General features: G+C 40.8%; 1 long non-coding RNA gene across 4 annotated transcripts; it reads right to left on the bottom strand.

Moving 5' to 3' along the window:
- LOC125550746 lies at nt 1-3,362 on the bottom strand. Of its 4 annotated transcripts, XR_007301819.1 has the most exons (4): nt 2,930-3,362; nt 983-2,860; nt 716-863; nt 1-74 (listed from the first exon to the last, which is right to left on the bottom strand). It is a non-coding gene; the product is annotated as an uncharacterized LOC125550746 (long non-coding RNA). The 4 variants fall into 4 exon arrangements; XR_007301816.1 differs by having other exon boundaries at nt 716-2,860; XR_007301817.1 differs by having other exon boundaries at nt 3-93; nt 716-2,860.
- Nucleotides 3,363-7,099: the final 3,737 nt, after the last annotated feature.

Genomic DNA, 7,099 nt, shown 5'->3' with positions numbered 1-7,099 from the left:
AAGCTTCATCTTCCACCAAAAGAGCACATGTACCGTTGCCTTGCTAAAATGCTTCAGATTTGGTAACTTGATTGCTGCAATTACCACACATAACTGAAATAAACCACAATAGGACAGGCAAACTTAATTTCAGACGTCAAGTTAATAATCATGGAGAATTAGCATCTCTTTGAAGATTGTCCAGAGTGGAATCAAATCATATTTTGTTGTAGCTTAACACAAAACAAAACAAACACATTTTCTAAAAGCGTAATCTCGACAGTGAAAAACATCAAAAGAGCAATAGCCGTGCATACAGATTAATTAGTCCTAGCAAATCTATAACACCAGTATAGTTTTCAAATTAGTCATAGCAAATCTAGATTGACACTAAACCTTCTACTAACTATGTCAAACTAAACAGGAACTTTGCATTGTCTGGTCACCGCGTCTACAATCCGACATGATTGATTAATTAAGTTGGCAGATTTTTTTTATTTGAAAAGAGAGTTGGCAGATGATTTTAAACTGCAACAACAGATAATGTGTGTGGCATGCATGCACACCTAGCTAGCTTCTTGGTAATGGTCACCGACTAACAATCAAACGAAGACATGCACGGTGCTTAACCAATAATAATTCAGCAAATTACAAGTTAACTAAAGCATCAAATTAATTGACAGATTCTTGGTCATGGTCAATGACTAACAATCAAAACATCAAATTAATTAATTACCAGCATATGGATGCAGAGGCAGTTGGTTGTGGGGCCTTGGACCTTTGGACCCTGAGGCGGGCAAGGTTGTAGTTGGTCCTTCGGTCGTCAATCACCGGTACGGACCCAAGCACGCCCTAATGGCCGCCTCCGCCTCCCAAAACGTAACCTGCCAAACATCCATCTAGGCATAGCATCAACTAACAGGGCTGAATTAAACAAGAGAATTAACTACTGAACATGAATTGATGATGAGGGGAAGAGAGAATTGTTTGGGTGGGTACTCACGAATCCGCGGCCCTTGGATATGTCGGTGCCCTTGTTGGCGATGACGACGGCCTCGAGGATCTCGCCGAAGAGCTCGAACTGGTCGCGCACGCCCTCCTTGCTCATCTTCCACGCCAGGCCATCCACGAACACCTTCGCAGCCGCGTGTCATCGTTGCCCGCCGACGCCTGATGAGCCATGGACACCCTCTTCTCCTTCTTCTTCTGGCTCTGGGATCGGCCTGGTTTCTAGTGTAGCGCTTGGTTTCCGTCGACGTAGTGAATAGATCAGCGGCGTTCCAGGGATCCGGCGATCCCGTACGTGTACAAGATTCGGTGGCATCTTCTCTGTGAGGTCGGCGGCGGCGATCTCGTGCGTCCAAGGGATCGATAGGAGCGGTGTTTGTGCGGGTTGTTTTTTGAGGGTGCTTGCATGGGGTGGGGTGGGGTGGGGGACAAAAAACCAAAGAAAAAAATAGATGAAAGTGGTGGGACAAAAAAAATTCGTGGAGGCTATTCTACCAACTGAGACATTAGGGATAGAGATATTAGTGCATGATGCTAGAAAGCAAAGGATTCCATCTGTCAGAATTAGCATACACAACCAATACTTCATAAATTCATATGCTCAATCAATTATAACACAAAGTTACTTTCATTCAAGATGAAAAACTAACACAGGTGAATGCCCGTGCTACCATGAAACAACAAACTAAGACACTAATCAAAACATCATTTCAATTCACAATGTGAACGTCACATGCGACTTATGACTGTGTTGCGATAAAAATTGATAGTACAAATCAAGACGAACATATTTGTCATCATGAGTCAATCTATTTTTTTCTTTCTTGATTAGTTCATTAAATGAGATATTGATTAAAATATCTATGTCGTGTGCATGTGTCACAACATGTTGTGTAAAACATTGGAGTATTTCTCCTATTTTCTGTTCTCAACACCATCTCAGTATTTTTGTTTCAACCTGTTGTGCTCGGCCATACTTACCCCTAGGGACTCTTTTCCTCTCGTCTTCTCCTCTTTCCCGATGAAATCAAAGCATATGGTAAAACAATGTTAAAATCAAACATTTTCACACGTCTTTTGTGCAAGTACCTCAACTGTAACTAAGGGTGAGTTGCCAACAACATGTCTCTTACCTGTTTTCAGGTATAGCTAGTGCCTAGCAAGGAAAATGATTTCAGTTGGAAAAACATAACTGCTGCTGAAGTAGTAAGATATTTGTGACCAATCCGATCTACTTCTATGTATTTTATTAAGGAAGAAAATCTACACCGGTACCAACCAGAACGTAGGAACGAAACAGAAAACGAAAAAACTGTGTTGGTCATTGCCATCGCTGCAAGTGAATGAATACTAAAATATTCTCCAGCTCAATAGATACACCACCATACATGCATGCAATGCAAGCTACATAGTCATTATCATCTCTGAATTATGTTTAATTCACAAAAAGGATCTATTCACCATTTACTCATTAGAAAGGAGATACAAAACTTATGCGTAAAATATAATATGATGGAAAATTAGATGCCAGCAGTTTATTCAAACTTTGTACATTGCAAATTGTAAAAGAAAAAACTTTAGACAAAACCCTGCACGATTACCGGCTGGATATCATATAGAAATATATTCAGGATTCTAGAGCGGTGATTACTGATAGCACTAATGCTAGTGCAGAGAGAACTCACTTGTTGTGAGAAGAGGAAGAAGCTATGGCCAAAGGTTCATTGACATTTTCGTTGAACATGCTTCTCGAGCAGGTAAACACACACCGACATCTTCCCGTGGCTGGCAACGGCGTGTAGAGCCCTGGAGCCACCGTCCCTAGCTGCCTCCTTGATGCGGCCGTTCCTGCCATCGAGCGCCCTCGCCATGCCTGAAAAAAAATCGCCCAAATCAGAAACAAGGGCAAAAAAACAAACGCCCAAATCAGGATCTGGATGACCTGGACGCAGGGCGTCGTTGGAAGGCGCGGCGGCGAGCTCCATGACACGGCCATGGCGGCACCTGCATAGAGAAATGGCGTGCAGCACATAGGCATCACGTGTGGATACCTGCCTGCGGCGACGAGCTGCTGAGGGAGGGCACGTAGAGGACGCTCGATCAGCCAGCTGAGGAAGAGGCAAACACAATCACACATGTATCGATCGATCCATGAAAAACTTTGCTCGCTGCCTCGCTCGCCTCCTGGACTGCCCAGCCGCGGCGTTGCCCTTTGTATTAGGTGGATGGGGCGCTCGGCTGGGAAAAGGTAGGGAGGGAGGGCAAGGGGTGCGGGGCGGGGGCGGCGGCTGCTGGTGTAGAAGGGGATGAGCGCGGGCTAGCTAGGGATAATGGGAGCCGGGAGGGAGGTCCTGCGTAAGTTTTCACCTTTGGTCTTTTTTGGTTTTCTGTCGATAAAAATCGGCGAGTGGGGTTTTCGTACGAGGGGTGGATTGACGGGGGAGGGAGGCTGACGAAGGAAGGGACGACTTAGGTAATGCTTTATTAGGAGAAGAGATAAGCGCGTCTAGTGCGGGTTTGAAGAAGCTAAGTATGGAAGGGGATCCGTGGAAAAAATAAATAAAAGAGATAGGTGATTTGTTTAGAAGTTGATCCCATATATATGGTATTATTTCTAAATTCTTAGTTATCAAATTTTTACATGATTGAATTCAATCGACACCTACCAAAGCAAGCACGAATAAATGAAAAGAGTATCAGACGCGATTCGGTTTTAGTTGCGAAGAAGAAAAAAATTAAACTGGGGAGATGGTGGGAGGGGGATGAAAAAAAATAGCGAAAATAAACCGTGAATACTATTCACCAACTCAGACATTAGAAGTAGCGATATATACTTCGGAGAGAGGAGACAACTTTCAGAAGTCCCGTCGGAGAGAAGAGAAATATTTTTTTAATGAATCTAATCAAACTAAAATATTAATTTAATCCGAATCGGATGATTTTTGAAGGCTCTATGAATTAATATTTATAGATGAAAAAGAGGATTAAAGATTAAATGCTAGGTAATATAAAACTAAATATAGACGAAAAGAAAAGAGACAAAGAGGAAAGGTGTGCCATGGGGCTTCCGTCGGCCGGTCGCGCGTGTACACTGCGGCTCTAGTTTTTTTTATTCGGTCAACTGAAAAAGAAAAATGTTTATGGAAAAAAACTGGGGAAAGAATATGGCCGGTTGGGCCTAGCCCAAGTAGGAGAGAAGAAAAATAAAATGGTGGGGCGCCCGATGCCACTATGCTGCGCACATGGGCGACTGTTAGGTCTAAGGGCACGCGCAGTTTTTGTTTTTTAAAGTAAAACAGAAAAAGAAAATTGAATAACGAAAATAAAAATAAAATTTTACATAGGCATATTATATATCAAATTTTTAGAAAAATATTTCCTAAATGATGAACATATTTTCAGTGGGAAATAAATTTCAAAAAATTTAAATAAAGCGAACAGTGCTACTGGTTCAAATAAAAACCAAATAAAAATGTTTTAAAATACCAAAATAACTTAAAATCTATTTCTCTCCATCTTTTTATTATAGGGAATCATTTTATCCTATTGACAATATATTTTATTTTTGGAGAAAAATAATTTGAATAAAAACCAAATAACTCCAAATTGAAAGTGGGTTTCAAAATAACTTCAAAGGGACTTTAAATTTGATTTATTTTAAACTTCCAACTCATATTTCATATAATTTGAAGAAGTCATTTTATCTTCTCTCATGAACATCATTGAGTTGCATAAAGTTTCTGAATTTGGAATATTTCCAAATGGAATTCAAACCTTTTCAAAAACCTTTTTTCATTTAATTAAATGGAAGAAGTCATATCATCTTCTCTCTAGGGTTTTGTGATGAAATGAAATTTGAATTCAAGGAGGTCATAAATGCAAGGTGAAAGTTTGGGAAGTCCTTTTATTCCCTCTCATTTAACTTTCAAAGTTTCAAATTTCACTCAATTTCACACAACCAACCACACCACAATCAAACAATCAATCAAAACTATTTATTTAATATAACATTCCAAAATTTAGAAGTTTGAGATGTTACAAACCTACCACCCTTAAAATGAATCTCTCCCTCGAGATTCGAAGAGGCTAGAAAGAAATAGGTTAGGTTCGGGGTCTCCTAAAAAATCCATCGATTGTCACGAAGGTCTGGGGTGCTACCACCCTTAGAAACATGGTTACGGCTCCATCAAAACGCATGTACTCCATCCTTATTGTTGACAGGGTCAGTCTTCTCAGATCTTCAGGATAATTTCTTCTCTGGGCTCTTCCGGTAGTGGCATAACCTTTTTTCTCAATTCTTGTGTCCTTTCATCTTGGTAAGGTTCTTCCGAGACTAGGTCTTCTTAGCTGACAGGTCCGGCGCCAACACTAAACAGCTATCGATATCTCATGGCGTTTATCAATTTATGGTTTCTCCTGTAGGAAAAGGGTCTGGGTTGAACCTCACCGTATGACCTACGGTTGGCAACAGCTGCCTTGTATAAGGGAAAAATTGTCATACCATTCTAAGGTTCAATCAGGCTTATTACCGCTGTCTCCCTACTATGGGTAAGTCACTCAAATTTACCATCCCATATAGCAGAGGCAAATAATAAGAGTAAGTCGGCATGGTGATCAATCCATTCCGCACCCAAATCATTACCTTGTATATGGTTTTAGTGAATCTCGCATTTTAACACTCGGTCATCCTCACAAGCATTGCAGAATTTCTCTTGTCCACGAACTAGGTTCAAATAATCCATTGATTCTGCAAGCCAACCAAACATCTATCGTTTCTTCACACTCTCAGGTTTTGCGTTATTCCTATAAGATCGTCTGTTGATAAAGTCGTAACTTCTTTCAGGGTTTTTCCTTCAGCAAGAGTGTGCTTGCTTCTTCGCAGGTCCTGGAGCCTGTGGGTTATGGGCTCACCTCATCACATTTATAGCTTTAACTCATCATGGGGTTACAATTGCTCCATATTACCAACATTGTACCTCCTTTATATCCAATAATACTTCATCGCTTCATATTCTTGGGGTATCCCACATATCGAGATAAAACTCGTACTTATTTTGTCCGAAGTCCACTCCGTGGAATATCATTATCTTTTCCAGGGGTCAAATGTCCTCACAGGGTACTACCACCCTTGAAATGCACAAATTCATCCATAGACCATATTTCTTATATCCTTGAAAAATGGTCAAAATCCTTCCTCATAGAATAACAACTCATAAAATTCAACATATGAAATCATGACACATGAACTTTATCGATTTCATGAACTTATTAAAATCTCTTGCATATCCATTTCATGCCTCAACTCAACCCTCAATAATAAAAAGAAATGTTCCCACTACTACTACTACTTTTTAGCACAAGCCTCCTTCTCTTTGGGACAATCTCTGGCAAAGTGCCCTGCTTTGTTACAACGGAAACATATTACTTCTGATGAGTCTCGAGGTTTCTTCGTGATTACATAGCCTCCTTGGGTCCTTGGCTTCCTTTTTGGGCAACTGCTGAAATAGTGCCCTGAATCTTTGCACCTAAAACATGTGATATGACTCAAGTCCTTCTTTGTATAAATTGGGTTGTTCTTGGAATCCAATTTAATTCTATTCCTGGAATTTTCCGTGCCAATCAGGGCTTCTATTTCCTGTGGGTCATATTCTACTTCCACTGTCGGGAATGCTACTAGATCCCACTTCGGACAATTCTGGGAGATGTGTCCTTCTTCTCCACATGAATAGCATGACTTGGTGTTGGGTTTAATTGGGTCTTCTTCGGACGTGTCATCCACCTCTTCCTTCATCACAGGTTCTTCTAAAATTTCCATGAGGGCTTCTTTCATTGCTTCTTTCTTCTGTTGGATGGTTCTTTGAACCACGGGGTAAATGCGACACTAAGCAGGGTAGTGGGTAGTCCCTTCACACAAGAAATAAGTAATCTGCCTAGTTGGGCATTCTTCAGCTGGGTGACTTGATAACCCACAAGTATAGGGGATCGCAACAGTTTTCAAGGGTAGAGTATTCAACCCAAATTTATTGATTCAACACAAGGGGAGCCAAATAATATTCTCAAGTATTAGCAGCTGAGTTGTCAATTCAACCACATCTGGAAACTTAATATCTGC

This window comes from Triticum urartu, chromosome 4 (assembly GCF_003073215.2).
Source record: "Triticum urartu cultivar G1812 chromosome 4, Tu2.1, whole genome shotgun sequence".
NCBI classification, from domain to species: Eukaryota; Viridiplantae; Streptophyta; class Magnoliopsida; order Poales; family Poaceae; genus Triticum; species Triticum urartu.
The sequence above is the reverse complement of the archived record's forward strand: the minus strand, read 5'-3'. Positions and strand labels throughout refer to the sequence as shown.